The sequence below is a fragment of the Mirounga leonina genome, unplaced genomic scaffold (genome assembly GCF_011800145.1).
Source record: "Mirounga leonina isolate KUSES-001 unplaced genomic scaffold, KU_Mleo_1.0 Mir_201, whole genome shotgun sequence".
NCBI lineage: Eukaryota > Metazoa > Chordata > Mammalia > Carnivora > Phocidae > Mirounga > Mirounga leonina.
The window spans coordinates 22,735,434-22,762,797 of NW_023270504.1; the positions used below are offsets into that span (position 1 = coordinate 22,735,434).

Below are 27,364 nucleotides of genomic sequence, written 5' to 3' on the forward strand. Positions count from 1 at the left end.
AGAGCATGGGCCTCCATCGCAGGACCCTGGGATCATGACCTGAGCCGAAGGCAGACGCTTAACGACTGAGCCATCAAGGTGCCCCTTGGTGTTTTTTAAATAAAATCAAAATATTTTTACATCTCTCTTGCAAGAAAATAATTAATAATTAATTATGCTTGGAAATGCATATCCCTAAAATTTTGAAAGACAACTTATAAAACATTTTTATATTTGATTAAAATTTTTATTATACTTTTAATTATAATATATATGCACTTAAGTATAAGTATGTATATATGTTTTATGTATATATATACAGACCCACTAGGTATATATTTTAGTATGTATATATTTATAGTGTACATATGATATATATAATATATCTACTAAGTATAAACAAAGTATGAAAGTAACATGTTAATTTATACAGTGATTAGTGGAAAAGCCAGGGAGTTCAAAACAATTGAAGATAAATAGAGGGGAAAAAGATGTTTAAGAATATAATCTTATCATTGCATAAGAGTGAATATATGATACTTCATTTGACTTGAAAAATGCTTACTTGGGGGCGCCTGGGTGGCTCAGTTGGTTAAGCGACTGCTTTCGGCTCAGGTCATGATCCTGGAGTCCCGGGATCGAGTCCGGCATCGGGCTCCCTGCTCAGCAGGGGGTCTGCTTCTCCCTCTGCCCTCTTCCCTCTCGTGCTCTCTGTCTCTCATTCTCTCTCTCTCAAATAAATAAATAAAATCTTTAAAAAAAAAAAAGAAAAGAAAAATGCTTACTTGAAAGTGGGAATACTAACTCAGTAGCTATACAGTATCTATGGGCATGTTTCCATGGTAGTAATTTAATACATGTGAACAATTTACTGTTAAGCATTTATTGAACAACCCTTTTTGCTCCTTGAGAATTCTGCTTTGGGTTTGGTCTAAGGCCACACCCATTATATCTCAGACCTACCACCTTTGAGTTGCCATATCATCCAACGGGCATCTTAACTATTAAAATAATCCCATTTTTTCATCTTTGTTTTTGGGAAATAAACTGATTTATGGGAATTAAAAAAGTTCAGTGGGAAAATAATGATACTGGCAGAAAGGGAGCCCTCAAGAGTGAAGAACAGTAGTATGAAGAGTTCCTTGCTAAGGGTGTTCCAACAAGTCCACCCTGCTGAACTGGCTACTCAGCAAACCAGTGTGAAGGGGGCATGCACTGAGGTGCATCTTACCGTGTTAACACAATGTCAGAGAGAAAGGGGCTGAGGGGGGCAAGTGGGCAGTACCACTGGTCCCTTTCTCTTTTCCACATTTCCTATCTACCTAATGTTAGATCTTTTTTGGTTATTAAAGTTAATACCCCAGATAAGGTGAAAAATTGTTAAATGGTATAAAAATTTTCAAAGAAGGTGAAAAGGGGCCAAGGAACAATAGGAGCAGGAAATGACATAACAAGACTTCAGGAGCAGAAGAATCTCAGCCGTTCTTCCTTTCCCTGAGAGGGGAGGCAGACTTAGCCCTCAACTTAATAGGAGTATAAATGGGAAGTTGCACGTGGTCTCATCAAAGTCTTTAGTGAAGCAATAATGAAGTAATAGTTTTCCCCAACTACATACATACACATAAACCTATAAACATTCCAAAAGAAGTCTAAAGTTGAAGGATAAAAACTTCTGAGTGTCATAAATTATAAATTTATTCCTAAAGGATTTTCCACTGAGAATCTTCTAATTTACATCATTTAAAATGCTCCCCTCCCAACAGTTAGAATCACTGTATAATTAAAAATATTAATTTGGACAACTGGGTAATCTAAAAATAACTTTAGTTGTTATGATTCAAGCAATCTAATCCCTTAAAAATATACATATATGTAGATCTATAGTGGAGATAATAAGACAAGCTTTGATTTCTAGAAGGATTTTTAGACATGGCTAATTCAATTCACAGTAGTTTTTAGAATTCTTGTATCAAAATTGCACCACTAAAATATTTCCTTAGATGCAAATGCAAATTTTCTAACTTAATGGGAAATATTATTTCAAGAATAATTCTTCAACAAGAATTTTTTTTAAAATCCACAGACCTCTTAATCTTCCATCATTTTTCCCTCCCTTCTCCTTAACTGCAACTTCTCTCCTAACATTTTTTCCCACATTTCCCAAATGTACACATTAAAAAAATAGTACATATGTCTGCATTCATTATACTAAATAAACATGGATTTGTGTTCTCTGTGTTTAATTTTTTAAGTGAGTTGAAGCTCTTATAGTTCATTCCTTGTAAACTATAATTACTTCTGTTCACACATATCAATTTGCAATGATTTTTTTTAAATTCATGTATGACCTTTAAGTTTTTCTCTTAGTGGATCTAAGACTTTAAAGTAGGTTTCCCATTGGTGATTTCATATTTAACTGACAAACATTAATGTAATAATGTCTCTGCTCCAAGTTTCAATGTAGGTTCTAGGTCAAAAATAAAAACAAACAATAAACCTGGAAAATTTCATTTATTAGCCCACATACACCTAACACTTGGAAAAAAACAAAACTAAACAGAGTGGTTTACTGAAAAAAAACTAAACAGAGTGGTTTATTTCTCTGCAGGCAGATTATGATCATCTAGGCTAAGGGAAGTTCTGTGCAACTAGGAAAATTTGTGCTGGGGAAACAATAAAACATGTTACAAATAATCTTAACAACATAACAAGTACTTATTTATCATCCATCATGCATCAGGCACCTTGTCTCTCCCATACAATAATGAAGATCATGTCCTTCCAGAACTTACAGTATATTAATAAATACAAATAATTAAACGATGGTCAAAAAATAGAGTATTAAATGTTAAAATAAGTATAGGACACTATGAAAATATACATCAAATGCATATAATTTAGTCTGGAGTGGAGAATGGTTAAGGAAATATTTCCACCAAGTGGCATTTAACTGGTCATCTGAAAAATAAGCAAGAGTTAAACAGGAGAGTATGAAAGGGAAGACTATCAAGCTGAGGCAAATATATGATTAGATCTGAGGCAAGAGAAAGCATGGCACGTTTGAGAAACTGAATAAATTTAGGTTGTCGGCATCATTACAAGCATGGCGGTGTGGGAGGAATGAAGGCGAGCCAAGACACAAAGGGTCTGGGAGGAGATGGTCGAAGATTTAAGCAATGAAAAAGAATTAAGTAGTGAGTAATGCGGCCTGATATGACGTTTAGACAATCATTGTGATCATGGTATGGAGAATGGACTTTGGAAGACAAAGCTAGAAGCAGACAAAACAACTGTTGCAGGAATCCAGGACCATAAGGTGGGTCTGAAGATATGTAGATGGATTCAGAAATAATTATGTGGTAAAATTGACGGGATTGAAATGAGTGAATATCGAGGGTGAAAAGAAAGAAGCCATGGTTGACTCCAGGGACTCTGGCTTGGACTAATGGGCACGTTGCTGCCATTTGCTAAGCTAACGAGTCTAATTTTTAACATGTGAAGGCTGAGGGGCTTTGAGATGTCCAAATAGAGATGTCCAGTGGGCAAGCACCTGTAATAAGGTCTGGGTTAGAAATATATATGAGTTTGGGAGTTATCAATAAATTGATGACAATCGAACTTACAATGTGGTTGAGTTTGCCAAGAATTGTGTATGATTAAGAATTCACCCAAAACACTGAGGAATGTCAGTATTGAAGAAATCAGAAGAGAGAAGAGATGCTTCAGAAAAAAACTGAGGAGCAATGGCAGGAGACATAGATACAGGTTTAAGAGAGCATTGGGTCATAGATGCTGAGGTTAGAGAATATTTCTAGAAGAAAGGATAGGTCAATAATGAGCAACACTGCTGAGAGTTAAAATGAAAGCTAAAACATCTTCATTGTGTTTTGCCAGAAGAAAGATGTTTGTGATGTAGTGAGAACACTTTAGTGAAATAGGAAAAGCAGAAACCAGATTTTAGAAGAACCTGGAGTGGGAGGTGAAAAGAGGAAAAAGCAAGTAGAAACAATTTCTAGGAAATTTGACTTAAAAGATGTGGAAGAAACTGGGCAGAAACTGGAAGCCACATGTGGTTCAGGGAAATTTTTCTTGTGCTCTTGCTGTTTCATTGCTAAAAGAAAAGGCGGTGGAAGAAGAGAGAGGTTAGAATGGAGATGATGGAGGAAGGAATCTCCTTGAAAAAATGAAGAGACACAATCCCAACTGTAGACTTAGAGATTTGATTTAGACAGATGGAGGGATACTCCTTTTTTGGAAATAGGAGGAGAGGAAAAAGAAATAAGTAAGATGCAAACAATTGTGTAGACTCCGTAGTAGAAAGTCCATGAATATATCATCTGATGGCTTCTCTTAAAAAAAAGAAAAGGCGGGCACCTGGGTGGCTCAGTTGGTTAAGCGACTGCCTTCGGCTCAGGTCATGATCCTGGAGTCCCGGGATCGAGTCCCGCATCGGGCTCCCTGCTCCGCGGGGAGCCTGCTTCTCCCTCTGACCCTCTCCCCCTCTCATGCTCTCTGTCTCTCGTTCTCTCTCTCGCAAATAAATCAAATCTTTAAAAAAAAAAAAAAAGCTAAAAAATAGAAAAGGCTTCTTTCCCAATGGTGAATGAGAGGTATAGGGAATTTATTTTAACATTTTATTTATTTATTTATTTGTTTGTTTGTTTGTTTGTTTGTTTATAGTGGGAAGAGGGGCAGAGGGAGAAGAGAGAAAGAAAAGAATCCCAAGCAGACTCCCCCTGGCACGGGGCTCGATACCGTGACCTGAGCTGAAACCAGGAGTCTGAGCTTAAACAAATGGCTGAGCCACCCAGGCGCCCCGGGAGAGAATTAGTGAGCAGACAAAGGGACAATTTCTGTCTAAAATGGCTACCCTAATGAATAGGAGATAACTATAGAAATACAGCACCGATGACCAGATAGAGCCAGGGGGATGAGTTGAGGCTGATTGTCTGGATTGAGAGTGACACAAATCAACACCATTATCATCATCACCATAATATTTGTTGTAAAAATAATGTGTTTTGACAAAAATACATAAATTAAAAAGTCCTTGTGAAAGAGGAAGGATAAACTGGGATAAGTTTAGAGGTCATTGTCTGCAGAAATCACGTGTTGACATACCAGTAACTCTGATTGCAACACTTTTCAGAAAACACACCCTTCTTTGTTATCACAGCACAGGCATTATCTTCATCCTGGCCCAGGACTTGAAATCTGTAGAGGAAAAAGCAACATCCTGTTCTCATTTGGCTAAAAACACAACTGTGCATATTTTGTATGTTTTCTCCCTCCTTAGGAGGGATGTATTCTCCAAGCTGGAAATCTAAGACACTGTAATTTTCAGACAAGGAATGCCTGTTAAAAAATGACTTCTTTAATGAAGGTAGTTGCTCCAAATAGTTTTTTAACCAAAAATGGTCATTTGTAAATGGAAAGGCTATGTGGAATTAAAATAAATATGTGAATAAGAAGCACTGGTTTCCCAATTCCATGTGATCACACCAAAAAAATTAAAAATAAAGATCTTAGAGGACTGTTATCTGTTATGGTCTGAATGCTTGTGTTCCCCCCAAAATTCATGTTAAAATTTTAACCCATAAAAGTGATGTATTAGGAAGTGGGGCCTTTGGGAGGTGCTTAACTCATGAGGTGGAACCCTCATTCATTCCTTATAAAAAAGACTCCAGAGAGATCCCTAGCCCCTTCCACCATGTCCTCACATGGCTACAAACCAGGAAGAGGGCCTTCACCAAAATATGACCATGCTGACACCTTGATCTTGGAGTCCCATTTTCCAGAGCAGTGAGAAATAAATTTCTGTTGCTTGTAAGCTACCCAGGCTGTGGTATTTTGTCACAGTAGCCCAAAAGGACTAAGACAGGGGATAGTCCTGCCCTTTTAGGAGAAAAATTCATTTTATTACTCCAAAGATTCCTGATTCAACTTTTTAAGTATCTGCAACAATGGAATGATACCAACTTTATAACAGACAGTATCATATTTATCATTCTAAAATTTAGAAATATCAACACATCTAAAGATATGCATGTTTTTCAAAAAGTATTAAACCAATTTTCTGTAGAAAATTAAACTATTACCCTTGTCATTCTCCTGACCCAAATCCCAATTGTCACACCTTTCAAAAATCTTGCCTCACTGTTTGCCTATAATAAGCCTCCTTACTTCTACAAGAGATCCTAAGAAAGAATGGTATATCTAGACTTTACATGTTAAATGTGGCAACAGTAACCCCAGACAGAATGGGAGGAGTGAAAGAGTGAGCGATCGAGGAGAAGACCTTCCCACTTTTAAATGTTTTAAACTCACATGGACACCTCAGCAAGGGAATTTCTGTGCATCTGTGTATATGGGTGTCCCCAAATCCTTTACCCTTTACACGAAAGAAGGAAAATTCCCCTAAGTTCTGTTCTTCCATGATATTTTAAGCCAACTTTTCTTGTCTTAAACAAATAAGCCAAAAGGCATCTAAAAAATCAGAAAGAAAACCCTCAATTTTAAAAACAAGATTGGCAAATTAGTAATTCTAACCAAGTTTGCAAGTGGGTTGATAGAGCATCACTTTAAAAACATGATGATACATTTCTATTAGAAATAATCAAAGGTAAGGGTGCCTGGGTGGCTCAGTCCGTTAATGGTCTGCCTTCAGCTTAGGTCATGATCCCAAGGTCCTGGGGTCAAGCCCCCCATCAGGTGTCCTGCTCAGCAGGGAACCTGCTTCTCCCTCTCCCTCTGCCTGACACTCCCCCTGCTTGTGCACTCCCTCTCTCTCTCTCTCTGCCAAATAAATAAATAAAATCTTAAAAAAAAAAAAAAAGACTCAAAGTTAAGTTTTTAAAATGAATTTAGTGTTTGATGTACAGAGAGTATGATGGCATGGGTAGGTATGGAGTGTAAATTTTAACAAGAAATATTGTAAATAGTCTCTGGATAAGAATATTCATTTGTAGGGTGAATTGCTCTGTTTCAGAGCATTTTTTTTCCCTACCCTCAGCAAGTCTGGTGGGCCTGCTCTATCACTCCAGAACATCTATGGTCTTCCTAAATCCCCTTAACTTCACATCTCTTTAAGAGACACAACAAAATTCCACATTTTCAAGAAGTGTAATTAACTTTGGTGATACCTGAAACCTTGATGCTGAGAGTAAAAAGTTTCACCCTGGACTCCCAGGAGCTTCTGTCTGTGTTTTGGGGATTAGTGTCTAACGTCTAAAGATTTTAGCACTCTCTACCCATGGAATTTAAGCAGAAATGAACGAGGTGCATCAAAGTAGACACACATATTGTTGATTGGGGTGAGACTATTTAAAAAGAGTCAAATGCTATTTGTTGTATTATGCATAACATACTCCTTAATATTTCCCAATAATTGAAGTCTTCCTACTAATCAAAACAAGGATTATTTGGTAAACTTTTAAGAAATACTTCAAAAGAAATGAAATTTAGAGAATTTTATGTAAACTACAGTTTTCCATGTCTACCTCTAGCATTATAGATAAACTCAAAGCCCAAATAAGAAAATAAATTAGCTTAGAAGACTTCATTTCTCTAAGGAAAATTTCCTAATCACTCACTTACTAACAAAGATCAAAGTCTTCAGTCTAGGGAACCATTTGGCTATCTGGAGTTTCAGGGAACCCCCCGTAGGGACTGGCTGCTGAAAAACTCAAATGCTAAATACTCACAGCTGTAGATGTAAAGGGGTGCCATCCAGCCAGGTCCATGTCTTTTGTGGGTGTGTGATGTTCAATCCAATCCAAAAGTAAATTCCATCTTGTATATTACTCTGCATGAAACCCTATGCAAAAGGATCCAGAGGAAACAGAGTTAAACCTATTAAAATAACATTTTCTGACTTTTGTCCAGACTTAAGAAAGTCTTGATATTGATCTCCCTATTCAGGAAAATCTTAAGAAGTCTGAAGCAGTTTCCTATATATTTAGGGAAGGAAACTGATGTAAGGAGGTTTTCAAAACACATGACATATATATTATGTGCAGGCATGGGATGCTTAAGGGGATTCCTGGGGATGATGTGAACAGCGACTGCTGAGGGGGCTCAAAGAGGATGTGAGGACAAAGCTAGGGATGAATAAGGCTGCTTAAAGGAGCAAGAACTATTCTCAGAGCGCTGTTGCCATTGTGCAGATTGGGAAAAACTTGTGCCTATGGTAAAACTACCCACGAGCCAAACTAAAGAGCCCAGCTTCCCTACCCGAGATACTAGGGATATTGCCAGATAGTGATAATATTCCAAGAGCTCGTATCTTTCTTTCCAAGAGGTCTTGTGGAAGGACGCATTGATATGTCAGCTTTGTCACTCACATGCTGAGTGAAATAGGCAAGTTTTACAACCTGTCAAGTTCTGCAGATTCTTCTGGAAGTAGGGAAAATATTGCCTATCTCATAAAGTTGCTGTGAGCACTAAGTTTGATAACATTTGCAGCATGCCTACCACAGTGCCTGGCATCTGCTAGGAATTCAATAAATGGCCGTAATTATGAGCACCACAATTCTTTTATTATAAAACCTACTTTGGGGCACCTGGGTGGCTCAGTCGCTTAAGCTTCTGCCTTCAGCTCAGGTCATGATCCCAGGGTCCTGGGACTGAGCCCTGTGTTGGGCTCCCTGCTCAGTGGGGAGTCTGCTTCTTCCTCTCCTTCTGCCCTTCCCCCTGCTCATGCACTCTAGCTCTCTCTCTCTTGCTCACTCTCTCACTCTAGTTGTTTCTCAAACAAATAAAAAATAAATCTTTAAAAAAAAAACCTACTTATTTCTCGCAGCTTTAGGAGGGCTAATTTTCATGGCAAATTAGCTCTTACAGTTCAGCCTTGTCTTGGATCATCAAGAGATGAGATTTCATTATTAAACAGGATTTTTTACTATCGGTCCATGATTTAAAGGTTTTTAAAAAATTATAGCATTTCCCTTTTTTCTGCAGCCAGTTATTAGGGCACAAGTTTAGCCTCGGTTTTGCTGAAATGGGAAAATAGGAAGAATAGAAGAGCAAGTTTTGAATATCAGAAAAATGTTTTCACTAATTTTGTAAACTTTTCCCTTAAAAGTAAAGATTTTGTCCCACTTTTAAGAAAAGAACTCCCTTTCCACTGATGAATAGTCTTTAGAAGAGATAAATGCCAGAAATATTCATAATTATTGAGTAATTATCACATGTCAAATAATTTCCTATCTTTTTATGCACACGAATATATGAAATGTTTTTCCTTACAAGAAATGTATAAGATACATAAAATTATTAATTTCATGTTCCTCATTTTGTAAATAAAGGTAGTACAGTTAAGGAGAAGTAAACAAGTATAAAGTGGGGAGACGAATGTAAATGTTAAGGAACTTACTCAAGGTTATAACTAATACAGCCAATAAAATAAGTGGTAGGACACAGGGAAACAAAGTAAAACAGAGTCTAAAAGGCATAAGGTGAAAGCTGCTGTGGAAAAAAAAAATACATATATATCCTTTCCAGAGTCCCTTGCTGGTACAAAAAAATATATATATTTCATGATATATTTTATCAGTAACTTTGTAAAACAAATTTTTCACCATGACCCCAATAACCTCAATGACCACCAGACATATCTCTGAAAGGGAAAAATTTGAAATAGGTATTAAAACAAACCTATCTTCAAAAATAGGTACACACAGATTTCAAGTAAATTAATAATTTCTTATATTTTAAGCCGCATGGTAGGTACATAAGTATTGATTGCATTCTATTGAAACTGTTGTATATCTTAAGTATTGTATATTTTTTAAATATCCACAAATTGTGTACAAACTTGCCTGATATATTAAACGAGCTGAACATGAAAATGTAAACTATAAAATACAAAAGTTAGCTATCGCTGGTGAAGCTCTTTGAGAGATAGTATGAGGAATCATTATTTGGAGAAAATATCACATACTAAGTTTCTGTTTTGAATCAGCAAAGTACCCTGATTTTCACAACACTCTTCCCAGAACATTTTATTTTATAAGTCATAACAACATGGGCATTGAAATAGTATATTAATGAACTAGGTTTTAACTGCACTGGCCAGGGAAAATACCTCAAAACACACTTCAGACCAAAGCTGGGGACAAATTTTGGTTTTGCTGAAATTTAATATCGTAAATTATTGACAGAAATAAATGACCTTAAGCTCTTGTGCTTATTTAGAGGTTTACTGTGATATGACCTTTGCCATGGTAGCATTTGGCCTCTAAAATAAAACATGAATTATTCACTTCACTCTTCCATTTGTTTGCCTAAAAGTCACATACTACAGCAATAAAGAAGCCCAGGGTCTTGTCAGTGCGGTAAAGTGGAAAGAAATTCATCCATTGGAAAGTACAGTTATTTAGAATGTGAGAGACTATTGTTGATATGCCAAAGATATCGCTTCTCAGCCTTTTGGCTTAAGATCAAGTGATACGCCAAAGACAAAGTGATGAAAATAGCAAATAATTTTTGAGTGCTTTAGTGCTGAGACCCCCATGGTAGAAAGGCTTCCAAGTGGTCTAGAGAAGCCTAGAAGAGTAATGTATGGAGAGCACTATAGAAATGTCCATAATGGAGAAGCACTGAGTTGACCTATTACAGAGATGTGATATATAGACTAAAGTCTTAAGGGAAAAGTGCCAACATAAACATGCACATTAGTTATATTTTTCATACTATTTTCCATCACTCTCTATGACCATCAATATTTAATTAGAATGCATTTATTAATTACCCAAACTTAACTTACGGTCTAGACATACATTTTGGTATAAATCATGATATTTAAACGATGCAAAAGTTTATAGTTTGGGTAGATTTTTTACTTAGAAAATAGTTGTAACTTGGGAGAAAAGGTTAATTATCTTATTCTACAACAAGCATTGATGAGTAAGAAAAAAATAAACACTCTAATTTAAAAAAAAAAAAAAAGACAAAGTGAGAACCAGGAAGTTTACAGAGTAAAAACATATAAATATCCAATGTATGTGATTTTATTTTTAATTTCCTATTATATAAGAAATGTAACTAAAACCAACTATGTGTATTTTTATCAGATTATATCAGTGTTATAGTCTGAACTGTGTGTGTGTGTGTGTGTGTGTGTGTTAGAAGGGTTCAGAGGGTAGGATGTTGCAACAGAGAGATAAATATCCAAAAGAAATGGATTGGATCATCAATGAACAAAGACTTGAGTTTGAGAGAATATGTTGCATTTTATTACCATACTGAGGTTTGTTTTGCTGGAGGCTAGAGTGAAAAGAGGAAAGTTACATTATGAGAAATGAGACTGCTATTGTAGGAAATCAAGACTCAGAGGGAAACAATGTTAAAGTGCTTAGGCTTATAGTCCTTAGATTTTAGTCCTTAGACTATAGAAAGTCACTAGAGAGTCTGAAGCACAAGAGTGCTAAAGGGGAGCAAAATATACCACCCCGAAACATGCTTCCTTGGCATAAGGTTTATCCTGAGGTGGTTGTTTTTAAGAAACTGCAGACACAGAAGGTCTGAAAACCTAGTAGAAATTATCCTTTTGTAAGAGACATTTACAGTTATAAGGGAAATCTCCATTTGTAAGGGTGTCCTTCCACTCTGTACCAGGAAGAAGAGGATGACCAAATCTCTAGAAACTTATCAAAGGAGAAGGCATGGATTTAAATCTTCACAACAACCATATCCTGTTTACTGTGCTTTGCCTGAAAACCTCCCATAACTGGTGAAGGTATTAGGAGTTAGTGACTTTCTATCTTTTGTATATGCCTAATATAATCAACAGATGCAGGAAGAAGCCTCCTCTGAGCTTCCCTTATCCGGCTAAAAATAGAAACTTCTGAGATAGGAGGTTGTCATAAATTCCTCTTTGGAGTGGTTTACTCCCAGAAAAAAACAACTAAGAACTCTACCATAAATCCCCTTTCTGGAGGAATTTTGTGACTATGAAGAGGTAAGGACTACACACACTTGTGTATACAGACACTATTACTCACTTTGTTATCTCCAGTTTGTTCTCCTGCAAAGGCCATTTGTGTTTCCTAAAGAAATGTATTTGTTTTTCCCTGAGAAGCCACTTCTTGCCCCACCTTTCTCCTACTAAGCTAGGTATATACACCTTTTCACTGTAACTGAGCAGAGCTAGCTACTTCTTTTGTTACCTCTCCCATGAATGCAAATAAACCTTTTCTTCCTGTTAATTGGTCTTTTGACAGTTTAATTCACAGGCCCCCTGGTACCAAACTTAAGAGGGTAGAGGAAATTTTTTCCTCCTCTATAATACAATGAAATATAACCACTTGTGAAATTTGTATTGTCCTGCTGTTTCCTGGGAGAAATATTCATACAATCGCAATCTTTGATTCTGTGCTCGCTACTTAGGTGACTTACTGACAAATGAAGGAAAGGAGTAACACTAATTAGATTTCTACAAATATAAGCTTGTGCCTTTTAATCACCCGTTAAAACAAAACTACAAATGAATGCACACTGGTGGCTAAGAAACCTGTCTATAGTATTTCAACCCTATATTTTGACAAAGGATGAATAAACTTAGAGACTCAGGAGATTTCCACTTATGAAAATGTAAGTAGAAACAAACAATAAAAATTATCTAAATAAAATTAAAAATATATTGAAATTTGTGTCTGTTTGGCATGATAGGTTAGAATGTTGTGTGATCTTGAAATTTTACATAGCTTTTCTGTTTCTCAGTTTACTCATATATAAAAAAGGGGAAAATGCTTAACAAACAGAGCTGTCTCAAGACTAAAAAATGATGTAGGTAAAATGCTCATCACAATTTCTAACACATAGAGGGTCACAACAGGGACACCTGGGTGGCTCAGTCAGTTAAGTGTCTGACTCCTGATTTCCTCTCAGGTCATGATCTCAGAGTTGTGAGATCAAGCCCCATAGAGAGCTTTGCGCTGGGTGTGGAGCCTGATTAAAATTCTCTCTCTCCCTCTCCCTCTGAACCTCCCCCACCTTGAAAAAAGAAAAAAGAAAAAAAGAAGGTCACAACAAATAGAAACAATAACAGATATAATTACCCATAGCTCTTCTTGAAGTAGAGCTCATTTTAGGAATAATTCAAGTTAAATTTAACTTGGTCTTAAATTTTCAAACAGCCAATAAATTTTGTCAAAACTTCAAAATATCAAACTACTTCTAAAGTCCAAAAGCTTTATTTAAAGGGTCAAATAATCTAAGTGCTTTTACCAAAATATAAAACTTCACTTCATAGAATTATGACTGCCAAACCCACACAATTTACCAATTAATTAAAATTATAAGCAGAATAGGCTTTCTAAATTTACAAGTTTGTTGCCTTCTCTGTATAGGGACAAAAATACTCATTATTAATGGAATTATCAACTGTGTCATTTAATACCAATGTAGTTTAAGTAATAGTGAGAGGATATGTAAGGTAAATGTGAAAAATGATTCTGGAAAAGTTAGAGAAATAAAGGGAAACTCCAAAGGAAATACATTAATCTCTATAGTTGAACATACAGCTTTCAGTTTACTCACCCCAAATAGTTAGTCCTGTCACTGTGGCAATGAGTATAACCAGCACAATGCTGCTCAGTCTCAGAACAGTGCGATGCCACTTGGGATATTTAGGGTAATCTGTAATAAATATTTTTTCTTTCTGAAACATTTAGGCATTTAAGACAAACTTGAAAATGTGTCATAGAAATGTAAAATTCTGAGGGTGCACATTGTCTTAAGGAGAGGGAACGTAATATACAATCTGTTTAAATTATCTCGATATGAACGCATACTTAGTTATCTTTAAAGACTTGGGTTTATTGATGCTAAATTTTGAGTTCAATATGTTTCATGTACTATTTATTAAATATCCTTCTTATGTAACACTTCCATTCAACAACTACAATTCACAAACAATCAAATTGGTGGATATTAGTTGATCAGCTGGTTAGTCAAAACACTGCCACTAAAATTTGTCATCTTACCTTCATTTACATCTTTTCTGAATCACACAGATATTATTCAGTGGGACTAAAGCCTGGAAAGGCAAAATATAAGTAATACCAGAATGATTGAATAATAATAAAAATGAATGTCAAAAAGAGAAATATAAGCAAGACTGAGTTTTGTAGCCATCTTCTCAAATGTTGTTTGAAATAAGAATTTTATATTTATATCAATTCATGAAACAAATCTCAGATGCTAACCTTTATAATTACATACTTTGCTTTAATAAAATAGCATTATAACACTTTCATAATCTTCAACCCAGGTCAAATAAAATCTGATCCATTACATTCAATTTAATAAGATCTACATAAACATATTATTTAAAAGTAAGATAAAAGGGCGCCTGGGTGGCTCAGTTGGTTAAGCGACTGCCTTCGGCTCAGGTCATGATCCTGGAGTCCCTGGATCGAGTCCCGCATCGGGCTCCCTGCTCAGCAGGGAGCCTGCTTCTGCCTCTGACCCTCCCCCCTCTCATGTGCTCTCTCTCTCTCATTCTCTCTGTCTCAAATAAATAAATAAAATCTTTAAAAAAATAAAAAATAAAATAAATAAATAAAAGTAAGATAAAACATTTTCTGATTAACAGATTCTAGTTCAAATTCTTAAAAGTTCTCATTAAAAGTCTAGGATTAAAAGACACACAGAAAATTCTAACTGTATTACAATCTGTGGTCTAATGGAGGGTCATAGGTTCTTACCTTTGCATGCCCACTTGTGTTGGCAATGATAGGGATGCTTTTTTGGCTTCTGCATCATTGATCTCTCTGTGTTTTGCCTCTGTCCAAACATCCTGTAAATAGAATAATCCATATTTGAATGAGATGGAAAGAGAGACATTACCTGATCAAAAGCAGAGTCAGTCTCTACAAACTGTGGCATTGAAATAAACCCAATAGCTGAAAACCACAAAGGATGTGATTTAAGAGTGAGTTGAACTTCATTTTTTTTAAGTAAACCATTCCTTTTAAGATAGTTTTAGATTGGCAGAAAAATTGTGAAAGTAGTACAGAAAGTTCCCATATACATCATACCCAATTTCCCCTATCATTACCATGTTACACTAGTATGGTAAGTCAAAATTAATGAATCAATATTCATGCATTATTATTAATTAAAGTCTATACTTAATTCATTTTTCATCTAAAACCTTTTCTTAGTTTTTACTTAATACATTTTGCTATGCAAGGACCACATTCAGGATACCACAGTACCTTTATTCTTCACGTCTTCTTAGGATAATCTTGGCTGACAGTTTCTCATTCTTTCCTTGTTTTTGATGTTTGGTTTTGTTTTTTGTTTTTTTACAGTTTTGAGAAAAGTGGGTCAGATATTTTGTAGAATATTCTCAAATTGGGGTAGTCTGATGTTTTTCTCATCATTACACTTGGGTTAAAGGTTTTTGGAGGAAGATCACAGAGATGAATTGCCATTCTTACCACAATTTATAAAGAGTATAAAAGTTACTCTCTTTTCTCCATTTCCATACTGTACCCTTTGAAAGGAAGTTACTATGTGCAGCCCACACTTAAGAAGTGGAGAGTTATACCATTTCTCTTTCACAACAGAGTATCTACATGAATTATTTAGAAATCTTCTGCAGGTGATTTTTGTCTAATCTCCCATTTACTTCTTTATCAACCATTTATGTCAATAAAACTCATTCGTATTTATTTGATATTTTCCGTTACAATCCAATACTACTTTATTTTGTTGCTCACATTGTTCCAGCTTTGGCCACAGGAACTCTTTCAGTTGGCCCCATGAGTTCATAGCCTCCAAAATTATTTTTTTAATTTGCATACATTAAGGTTCACTCTTTCCGCCATAAAGTTCAGTGGGTTTTGACTAAAACATAATGTCATGAATCCACCATTATAATATCATACAAATAAATTCACTGTCCTAAAATTTAAATCCCTTGTACTTCACTGAAATAAAGAAGACTTGGGAATAAAGGATTGAGGAGACATAATTGGAGAAAGAATGATCTGATTCTGGACATAAGTTTGAGATGCCTATTAGATATCCAAAGGGAAATGTCAAATAGGCAGGCAGATATTTGTACCAGGAACTCAGGAAAAAGAACTATACATGAAGCAGAATTAGCTCTATAAAGTGCTTGCATGGGGCTGAGTCCTGTCCCTTGAGGAACTTTGACAGTTCTAATTTTTTTCTGATTTATTATTTGATCCACAGATTATTTATAAATGCATTATTTAGTTTACAAATATTTGGGAATTTCCTAGATATCTTTCCATTGTTGATTTCTAATTTATTTCCATTTTGGTCTAACAGCGTGTTTTATTTAACTTGAATAATTCTACATCTATTAAGGTTTGTCCTGCTTTATGGCCCAGAATATAGTCTATCCTGTTAAGCATTCTGTGTGCACTTGAAAACCATATGTATACTGCAGGTGGAATGTTCCATAAATGTCAATTAATGCAAATCATAGATTAGGGGAAATATTTGTAAACTATCTATTTGATAAAGGACTTTTATTCAGAATGTATAAAGAACACTTACAGTTCAATAATAAGAAAATAAGGAACCTAAGTTAAATATACTCAAAATACAGGAATAGACATTTCACCTAAGAAGTTTTATCAGTAGCTAATGAGCACACGAAAAGATGTGCTTAGGATACCACTTAGGAAGGTGGATATTAAAAACTTAATAGCAGCACTCTTCTTTGTTGTCCTGCAAATTCCAGCAGCCTTTGTTTCTCTGGTCTCTAGGCTCCTTTTCAACTCAGGGAGACTGCCAGGATGGGCTCTGGAGTCACACTGCCCTGCAGCCTGGAAACATCCTCAAGTCAGTAAGCTAGCACAATCACAGAGCAAACCTCATTTGTTTTCCCATTTCTCAGAGATGACTCACTCTCTGCTGATGTGCAGTGTTCCTGAAAGCCATTTTTACAAAGACTGTTTTTTTAGTTGTTTCAAATGGGACGAGCAGAACCAATAGAAGTTTGTTTCTTTGTTTGTTTGTTTATTATAACAATAGACTCATTCATTTACAGAGGCTAAAAAGTCTTGCAATCTGCTATCTGCAAACTGGAAAACCAGGAAAGCTGGTGGTGTAATTCAGTCTGAGTCCAAAGGCCTGAGAGACAGGAATGCCGATGTCTAAAGGCAGGACAAGATGGATGCCCCAGCTCAAGCAAAGAGCAAATTCACCCTTCCTCTGCCTTTTACTCTATTCAGTCCTTCAACAGATTGGATGTCCACCTGTAGTGATGAGGGGGTGATCTTCTTTACTCAGTCTACTGATTCAAATGCCAACCTTGGTGTGCCTGGGTGGCTCAGTCGATTGAACATCTGCTTTCAGCTCAGGTCATGATCTCAGGGTCCTGGGATAGAGACCCGCATCAGGCTCCCTGCTGAGCAGGTAGTCTGCTTCTCCCTCTCCCTCTGTGATTGCTCTCACTCTCTCTCTCTCAAATAAATAAATAAAATTCAAAAATAAATAAAAGAATGAATGCTAACCTCTCCCAGAAACATCTTTGCAGACTCCCGCAGAAATACACAGTTATGGGGCATCCCTTAGCCCAGTCAAATTGACATACAAAATTAAGTATCTCTGCACCTTAAATTGCCTGGTGACAGCCTGAGAGAAAACTGGTCTAGCAAGTGTGAAAAATTAAAAGCTTTTCATGCACTATAAGCTCAGTATGCCTCAATGTCATAACAAGGTTGCCAAAGAGAAGGAAAGGAAAAAACACAACAAAGCAGCTTTAGTCTGGCTTAATAGAGGTAAATGGTCTGGAATGAGCAAGGTCATGTTTCTACTCTGCTTGCCTTGCATGAATTAGATCACTCCTAGAATAGTGCACTCAGTTCTGGGCATTGCTCTGAACTGGAGCTGGCAACATGGGGCACAAATGAAGGAGAGAGCCCCTGTAGGTCTTCCACTTTCTTGGAGTGATCTGTCATCTCAGCTTCCATCTTAGGCTTCACATTTAGAGAAAAAGTCTTCCATTCATTCAGCACTTACTCTCTGAAAAGCACAGGAATGTGTCCAGAGGTGGATCTTCTTCGAAGCTGGTAAAGCTGAAGCTTCAAACTCCTTTCTGGCCTGGGTCCCTTCAAAGGCATTTTTGGATGAATGTAGGCAGTGTGTCTTCATGGCTGTATGTTTTTGCAAATTTGTAAACCTAAGATATAACTAATCAATGCTGTCTCTTTCTGTTCTGATCTGCTTTCCATCACATCACATCTCCTTCCATGTGTGTAGATGTCATTGGAGGGGTGGCCAACATTTTTTTTTTAATCTTCTGAAAGGAAAGTTGAGGTGGCATTTTCAACCTAGTTAAGTGGCATATTCGAATATATGTAGTTTTCTGTCATATCTAAGTATATTTAGGTATAAAAATATTCTTTCTAGCCTTCCGGGCATAAGTTTGGCTTCCAGGAATATTCTTAACTGCCATGGTACAGACTTACCTTGTATCATAACATAAAGGTGCAAGACCAGAAGTCATATCATGATATGACTGGATCCTATGGAACCCAGAACCAGAAGCAAGTAGGAAAGGGGGGGGCAAAATTTGAAATGTACAAAGTCATAGCCTGGTCTGTGGAAAATTCTTCCAAGTATCACACAAGTAAAATTGTAAATGCAAGACTGATTCCCATCCATGCTTAGACAAAAGGGAATTTCATTCCTGTAGGATAACATAAAAATATACTACACCACTGCAATGAGGACATCAGTGACATGTTGGAAAATGAAGGTCATGAGGTCAAAGAGTTTTTAAGATTCATCCTTGAATAAGAACACTTGAAATATTCCCAAATCTTACAGCTATTTTAGGAAATAACTTGATAAACACAACATCACCATTAACAAGTTGTGATGTTCAAAAAAAAATGTCAAAACTCTTAATAATATGAAACAAGTGTGCATCAACCATGCTTACTCTCAAAAATAGTGTTCTGAATTCTTTTTTTTTTTTTTTTTTTAGATCTGAGGGTTTCCTCTTGCTCCAACTTAAGTGGAAGTGGGATCTGAATTACAATTTAAAAATCAGAAAACGTCAGCACTGTGAACAAATCTAGAAGATCGTAAAAGAAATAACTATCAAAGTAAAGCTCCTAATAAATGCTTTTTGAGGTCACAGAAGTGTGGGAAAGATACCCGTCTATATTTGTGATGAGGAAAATCGGCTGCACAGAGGAGGAAAAACAAAGCTAGGAGGGAATAATCCGCTGCTCTTGAGACTAAAAAAAACGACTTACAGAATGTAAGGATATATAACCTAAGTCTTTAGAGAACTGTTTTAGTTCTGCAGTCAAATGCTCTACCACTGAGCTATACCCCCGAACTGTTTTAGTTCTGAATCAAAAATCAAAATTTGTTACTGGTGGCTTATGTAGAAGAAGTAATAGGATAGGAGCCCAGATCAATTAAAGATGTGGTGAGCCAATGTAAATTTATTGAGATGATCACTGAATTTGGACTAGATGTCAGAATACCCAGAGGTTAAAGTTCCAATTGCTCCTCTCTATTATGGTTTATCTATAATTTGAGACCTGAAAAATTCATTATACTACTGTTTCAACATTGAGATTATGTTCCATGCATTTATTTCATTTTTAAGAATTTTAAACAGATATGAGAGTGTTTGATACCTGTTTATGTCTTAAAATTGTTTTATTCCTTATAAATAAAGCAGTTGAAATAGTGAAATGCCTTTCCTCTTATAAAATTATTAAAAATATTTGCTACGGGGGGGGGCGGTGTGGTGGTGCACCTGGGTCGCTCAGTCGGTTAAGTGTCTGCCTTTGGCTCAGGTCATGATCCCAGGGTCCTGGGATCGAGCCCTGCATCGGGTTCCCTGCTCAGTGGGGAGTCTGCTTCTCCTTCTCCCTCTGCCCCTCCCCCTGCTCATGCTCTCAGTCTGTCTCTCTCAAATAAATAAAATCTTTAAAAAAATATTGCTACTTATTTTCCATGATGAATCTTAACTCACATCACACAAATAGAAAGAATGACGGCTTTTAATTACTGGACTATACTAAGGAAATACAAAGGATGAGACAGAAATATGTGCACTTTTTTTTACTTAAAACGTTTGTTCAGATTCTTGATACATTTCGACACATTTCATCAATGTCTTATACTTTGAAGAAAAAAAAAGGTCTATAAGTCTCAAGTGAGAAATGAGTACTTAAACTATTAATTTACGTTTTTTTCTGAGCAAACAAGTGCAAATATTCTCAGTTGTTTTCTCTATTCATTACTACATATTCTGAATAATTTATGAAAAATAATGACATGGCCATTTTTGAAATAATATGAATTCTGAATGAAAGAGTTGATTTCGGAATATTAGAGAAAGGAAACACTAGTCAGAGAGTCAAGTATAATTTCTGTGAAAAGGAAAGATAGCATCTCCTGTTCACATGTAACCTGTTATTTCTACCTGATCGTCAGAAAAAGCAGAGCTTAGTCACAAGCTATACAGGATTTAGTCACAGCGACTCATCATATATTGTAAAAATTTCCTTTGTTCTTTTTGTGTTGATGAAAGCTTAAGACAATTGAAAATAAATCCTAAACTAATAGAACTAAAACATGTTTTTAGGCTTGTGTCTCATAACTCCTCTGGTAATAATCTGTTAACATAAAAATTTGAGTTGTTGACCCTGAGATGGCAATATAGATTGAAACAATGTAGAAATAATTACAGTGTTGTAAAAAGTATTTTTGTAACTAATGAAATCATAGAATTTGATTGTGGGACGAGATAATGAAATGGACTACATTTGTAACTTTGTAACTGAAATCAACTATAGATATAAGCATTGCTCCAAATTTGTCATTGTAGCTTTTAAAAAGTGCAGATTACTGGTCCCCAACCCAAAAGATTCTAATCCAACAGACTTGGGATAGTACATAGGAAGATAGATTAGATAGATAGATAGAAAGATAGATGATAGATAGATAGATCGGTAGATAGATAATTTTTTTTTTGAGAGAGAGACAGAGCGTTTGAGAGTTGGGGGGGCAGTCAGAAGAGAGGGAGAGTGAGAGAATCCCAAACAGGCTCCACACTCAGCAAGGAGCCCAACACCAGGCTCCATCTCACGACCCTGAGATCATGACCTGAGCCAAAATCAAGAGTCTGACGCTTAACCAACTGAGCCACCCAGGCACTCCTGGGATATATATTTCAAACAAAAAACTCTCCAGATTATTGTGACACACATCATAATATGGAGCCATTGATCTAAACTAATAGTTCGTTCTTGAAAAAGAAAAGAAAAAAAATCTGAAGGTGTTAACTGGTCACCCAGATAACTGTGATAAAAAGAAGCTAGTACACAGTGTAACCGAGTCTGCCTCCAGCATTCTTCTTATCATACAATATTGCTCTATTAATTATTGCATATGTTATTAAAAAGTGACCCTTTTACTTCAATAAATGTCCTTTGACTAAAATGAAATTGATAGCTTAAAGAGAAGTAAAATTGAGCATCTTATTATTTTTATTACCCCAAATATCTCAATCTTCACTAGTTAGGTCATATGCCAGGTCATATTTTCCCTCAGTGCCCAAATCACAATTATTCCAAGCTCTAACTCTTTTCTACAGAGAAAATCAGCATTTACAATGTTCCCCTTGCCAAATCTGATTCCAGGGAGATTCTTACCTTTTTTACAAATATGCATTAAATGTTTATGACTTCAGCCAGGATGGCTCTAGAAGGTAAAATTGAATTACAAAGAAGTTGAGTAACTTGCCCAGAGTCACAGAGGAAAGGCTTCCCACACGCAGCCTGGCTCCTACACTCACCTAATCCCAAACCACTACCATCTGGGGCCTAGATGGTGGAGCTCTTGGCAAAGCTACTCACCTTCTGCACAAAGTGAGAGGAGCCCTCCCAGTCCCAAGAGGTTGAGGTTCCACAGTCCCTCACCTCCGGGTTGGTTTTGAGGTGCTGCTGCATTTCCCTCAGGGAAGCCCCATGGAGCCCATGGTTTGAAGCTATCTTGTCAGATATGACTGGAGAGAATTTAACCGCAAGATTAATCCCTGTGAACTCTGAGGAGCTGAGAGAACCACTGCTAGCCATGTGGTATCTTTTACATACAGGAGAAAAAGCACCCTGGGGTGGGGATGGAGGGGGTAGGGGTACTTTTCATGAAAGTATCTCCTCTGAATTGAAGAATTACAAAAGGTGCCCCCTTCTGGCCTGAGGTAACACCCCCACCCCCCCCAACCCCCACCCCCACCACCACAACCCACCCAGATGCAGGACTTCTGGGTTTTCTTATAATTTATCATTCCTCTCGCTGTTTTCTCCTATTATAGATGTAGGCTTATTTTTCTTAATCCAAAATTGTTTGCTTTAAAATTACCTTCGCCACATAAACATTCTAGATAAAGTATTTTGCCTGAGAGATAATGAGATTCTTTACAACTGCCAACAACATATCGACTGTGTCGCTGGAAAAATTAAATGTTGTTGTGCATACAGGAATACCAACAAGTCCATCACGCTTACTGCCAGGACTAGCGGGAGATTTGATATAATTCCTGGTGAAAGAAAAAAGAAAGAGAGAGAGAGGAAGAAAGGAAGATGGAAGGAAGGAAGGAAGGAAGGAAGGAAGGAAGGAAGGAAGGAAGGAAGGAAGGAAGGAGGGAGGGAGGGAGGGAGGGAAGGAAGGAAGGAAGGAAGTTAGGAAGGAAGGAAGGAAGGAAGGAAGGAAGGAAGGAAGGAAGGAAGGAAGGAAGGAAGGAAGGAAGAAAAATCTATGTTCTATCTTGTTTTCTTTCTGTTCCATGATGAAACTAGTTGGTTCTGTAGAATCGTCAGCACCAGCGGAAGAAACACCTTCGGTCTCAGCTAGAGGAAGTGGTGAAGGTGCACTACTTACTTTTCCCTCTGCAAGGGCTGCAGGGAACAGGGAGCAGGGGGCGGGGGCGGGGGCGGGGGCGGGGGCGGGCGGGCTGCGCGAGGACACCGTGTGCTCGCGTGTCCCCGCCGTGCGGCGCGCGCCGCTGGCCCGACCTCCCGCGCGTTCCGCGCGCTTGCGGTGGCGCTCTGCAGCCGGGACTGGAGGAGGGGAGGAAGTGACAGGGTCCCCGGAGCTCTCGGCGGAGGGGGCGGGGGCTGCGAGGCCTCTGCTCGCCCTCAGCTTTTTTCCCTGCCCCGAGCTCCGGCCCCGGTGCCACGCCCTCCCGACCGCCCCCCAGAAGTAGCGAGGGGCTGGCCTGGCGAGACCAGCGAGAAGGCTAGAGGCCAGGGAGGGAGATGCCGGCTCTGGAAGCCACCGGTGACCTGGTCAGGGCCAGTTTGGGTGAAGAGGTAAGAAAAAAGCAAACAGACTTCCCCGAATGGGTTCAAGAGAGAACGGAAGAGAAGTGAAGAGGGGACTGTAGACATTCTTTTGAAGAGCTATGCACCAGCACAGCTGGGAATTGTAATCAGTACAATGCAATCGTGATTAAAGCCATTTAACCCCAAAGGATCCTTCGCTTTTCTAGACCCTGGTTTATGTTAACTTATTTAGGAGTTAAATCAGTTAGTTAGCTTAAAACCATTGTTTTATTCCTGGTCGCAGATGAAGGAGGCAGGACTGGAGCATCGAGGTTTCCACGTGGATTCTAGGAACCAGAAAGGAGAGCCCTGAAGGAATAGCGCTGAACGGCAGTAGAAAACCACAGAATGTTCTTCATCACGAGCTTTCCCAAGGCACACCATGCTGACAATCTTCTCATTATCTTATTTACATTTTGCCACCGCAGGCCTCTAAATCTCTACTCTGTTCATCAGAGAGAAAACCTTACCGAGAAACATGCTAATGGTTCTCATAGAAAAATGACTCCTGGCTGGAGAGCAGAATAATCTGCTCTGCTGATTATTAAACAGAATACTGCTGTGGTCATGACCCAGGATCCAAACAAACAGGTGAGGACTTGAATAGTGCCTGGGACTGTCCATAGTTTTTAGTTAGCTAATTAGAAAAGGAATTTTTCTCTGCAATTATATTTTTATGTTATTCCTTTGTGTGACATAACAAAACACAAGTAATAACCCGTTGTCAGAAGGGTGTTTTGAGTCATTCATTGAGCAACTACTGGTTGCTCCATCTTTTGTTCCTGGGAAACATGACAGGTCCCTCTACACACAGTGGGTAAGCATGAGTCCACTTTGAGGAGGTAAAGCCTGAGATGAAATTGAAGTATTAACCAGAAAGCATAATTGGAGATGGGTTGAAGGTGTGCAGGGAATGGAGGAGGGTTTTCTGAGTAGTGGAAGCTATGTTTCGGTCACCTCCCTCATTGCTAGGCCAGATCTAAGTAGCTATTGTTGTATAACAATGAAAGAAAATCTGAGAAAGTGAGTATAGAAGTGGTTTTTCAGGGAGAAAAAAGTCAAGTAGCTTCCAAATAATCTCCTTTTCCAAATAACCTGACCCCGCATATTCCTCTTTTCCTGCCCCATAGCTCCTTCTTTGTTCCTTTACATTTCCAGAAAATCCGATATATGCCAAAGGCTTTGTATCTCCATGGATCTATTAGATAGGGTTGTAATAAAATATTATCTCGTAGGCATCATGAGGTGAATTAGCAGAGATAGTAAAGGATTTTCTCTTTCAGAAACTGTCAGAAAATAGCTCAAATATATTTTGGAAATGCTGATAATTTAATTTTGCTTTTTTTTTTTTTTTCAAGTTTAGGAGATTTTTCATTGTTGTTTCCCAAATGAACTATGACCTGCTCTTCACGCCGGGGCTTCTATCTGTATGTCCTCAGTTCCATGACAAAGCATTAATCAGAACTTGGCTCTTAGCTGTACCTGCAGGCAATTTTTACTGTCACCACATGTTGGTCAGGGCTCATCACCATAACAAATCCTTCATTCCAAAGCATTAGCAGAACACATGTGTTACTGAAGATTTATAGGGAGCTTCATTAAAGGAGAGGTTCACAGTGCATAGGATACACCATTTAAAAAAAATACATCAAGTCATGGTTCAGGGAGAGTCCCAAGATGCCCTCTTGGTAAAGGTTTCTTGTTTAAAAAAAAAAAAATTTGTGTGAATGGTGACAGCTTGACACCCATTTCACACTAGGACAAGACGGAACAATGCTAAACCAACACACACGGCATGCCACCGGGATGAGTGTCATGGTCACCATGGGTGGGGGTGCCCAGAAGTACGAGAGGGCCATCCTGCTAAGTGGGGCAACGTCTAGACAGTTTATCCTTCACCCATTTCTCTGCACAGCACCCTGAGCTAAACCAATTTTAAATGTTTTGTTTTCAGTAAACCAGCTATGACAATTTATACTAAAAAATTGAACTAGAACCCATTTGAATAAGTTTTAAATTTGTTTTTTTCATTTTTTGTTTTTAATACAAATGCCTGACTGTGCTCCACTGTCAAGCTGCATGCATGAAAAACTGGCCAGCCCAAACAGTGTATTAATCATGAGCAAATGGAACTGCAAGGAGTCCATTAGGTGCTTCCTTATCATTAAGGTAGTACAAGTATTTATATCGTAAAACTGACGTGTAGCTTGATCTTTAGGGGACAGGACCACCAACCAATACATGCAGATTTTGTGTGTGTGGACAGAAGGTACTTTTGACATTCAGTTTTGCTATATAGAAACAGAATGAGTAAATGAACTTTTTTTTTTTTTTTTTTGCAAGAGGTAAGTAGAAGGAAGATTCAATTTGATTCTTCTACAAGGGGGGAAAGGAGTTGAAAGTAGGCCTTCATTTTATAGTCATCATCTGTACGAATTCTTCATAGTTGACTTGCCCAACTCCATCAATATCTGCTTCTCTGATCATTTCATCTACTTCTTCATCTGTTAGTTTTTCTCCTAAGTTGGTCATGACATGACGTAGCTCCGCCGCACTGACGTCACCGTTGCCATCCTTGTCAAAGACTCAGAATGCCTCGCGAATTTCTTCTTCACGGTCTGTATCTTTCATTTTTCTAGCCATCACAGTCAAAAATTCTGGGAAGTCGATGGTGCCATTTCCGTCAGCATCCACCTTGTTGATCATATCCTGCCATTCGGCTTCTGTTGGGTTCTGACCCAGTGACCTCATGACAGTTCCAAGTTCCTTTGTTGTGATGGTTCCATCGCCATCTTTGTCAAATGGGGAGAAAGCTTCCTTGAACTCAGCAATCTGTTCTTCGGTCAACTGATCAGCGCTGGTGCGAGCGAAGGGAAGAAGAGCAGAGGGAGCGAGGGTGGCTGCGCCAGCGCAGGGGCTGTGAGTGAGGGCGGGGGCGCCTCCGGGGCCGCTGCTAAGGCGTGATGTGCACTCAGCGCTGTGCCGCGGCCGCCGCCCCACTGCGAGTAACGTGACGGCGCTGCGCCCGCGAGGCTCCCAGCACCACTGACCTCTGTGTCATTTCTTATTTCTTGAAAGCTGAGCAGACCGCTAATTTCCTTTATCTCACCCCTGCCCTGTACCTGTTACTCTGGGAGAATCACAACCCATTTAGGGCATATGGCTCCTGAAGTTATCCTACCCAGCAGCACGCTTTGAGGTCACACTCTCAGTGTAACCACTAAGAACCTTCTCCCTTATCTTTCTTCAATCATGTGTTTATTGTCTGCCCACTCTATCCCATTCTTCTCAACTTACGTCTTAAAGAGGGCCTATGGAACAAAATTAAAGTTGTGCTAATGATCCACTTTGAACGTGGATTTTAAAACCATACCATGATAATGAAGACTCCAAGAAGAATATATACATGGGGCTGTACACCTCCAAAAAAGGGACTCAAAGTGACAAGATTTTTGTGTTAAATACATCTGCTTTTTATTGCCTGTTTTTTCCTTCCAGTTGGCATCCCTTGCTGCTCAGTCTCATGTTCCTCTCTAGGCATATTTTCATCCCTCGCTTCTCATCTACTATTTATAATTTGTGAACTGATCAGATAATCAAACCCATTAGAATTGTGCATAATATAACTACCTAACTGATTTTGAGTCAGGATCTTAATGGGACACTCTTCTGAATAGTACATATTAGCCTTATTTTGAGCACATTGTTTCAGCAGACCTTTATAAATTAATAAACTGTTTACATCTCTATTTATTACCTTATGTATTTTATTTTAAACTCAATTACGGGACTTTTTCCTCAGATAAAATTTAATTAGCCAAATGTTTTAATTCTTGAGTAGTATATAGTCTCTAGTGACTAAATGCAGATTTCCTAATGTATAAAAGCAGAGTCAAAGACGTCCTGGGAAAGATTCAGTTAATAAGGTTCTATCTTTTCCCTATTACAAATAAGGCTGCAAGGTACATCACTGCACAGGTGGGTATTCTAAGAACTTCTGCCCAACAGAAAAGTACAAGTAGGATTGCAAGTATATACACATTCTT

The 27,364-nt window shown here is 37.9% G+C and overlaps 1 protein-coding gene and 1 pseudogene across 2 annotated transcripts in view; both read right to left on the reverse strand.

Moving 5' to 3' along the window:
• The window catches only part of LOC118025685, a 43,687-nt gene extending 27,524 nt beyond the window's left edge, over window positions 1–16,163 (reverse strand). The window contains exons 1-6 of one of the 2 annotated variants that reach the window (XR_004683379.1): window positions 14,688–16,163; window positions 13,965–14,017; window positions 13,519–13,617; window positions 7,683–7,795; window positions 5,101–5,193; window positions 696–730 (exon numbers count right to left, since the gene is read on the reverse strand). The gene's annotated coding sequence lies outside the window, so the exon portion shown is untranslated. Of the gene's footprint in view, window positions 1–695; window positions 731–5,100; window positions 5,194–7,682; window positions 8,574–13,518; window positions 13,618–13,964; window positions 14,018–14,687 lie in introns of those variants that run through there. The other variant, XM_035028256.1, reaches the window with a different exon arrangement.
• Window positions 16,164–25,659: 9,496 nt separating this feature from the next.
• On the reverse strand, window positions 25,660–26,342 carry LOC118025686 (annotated as a pseudogene).
• Between the last annotated feature and the right edge of the window lie 1,022 nt (window positions 26,343–27,364).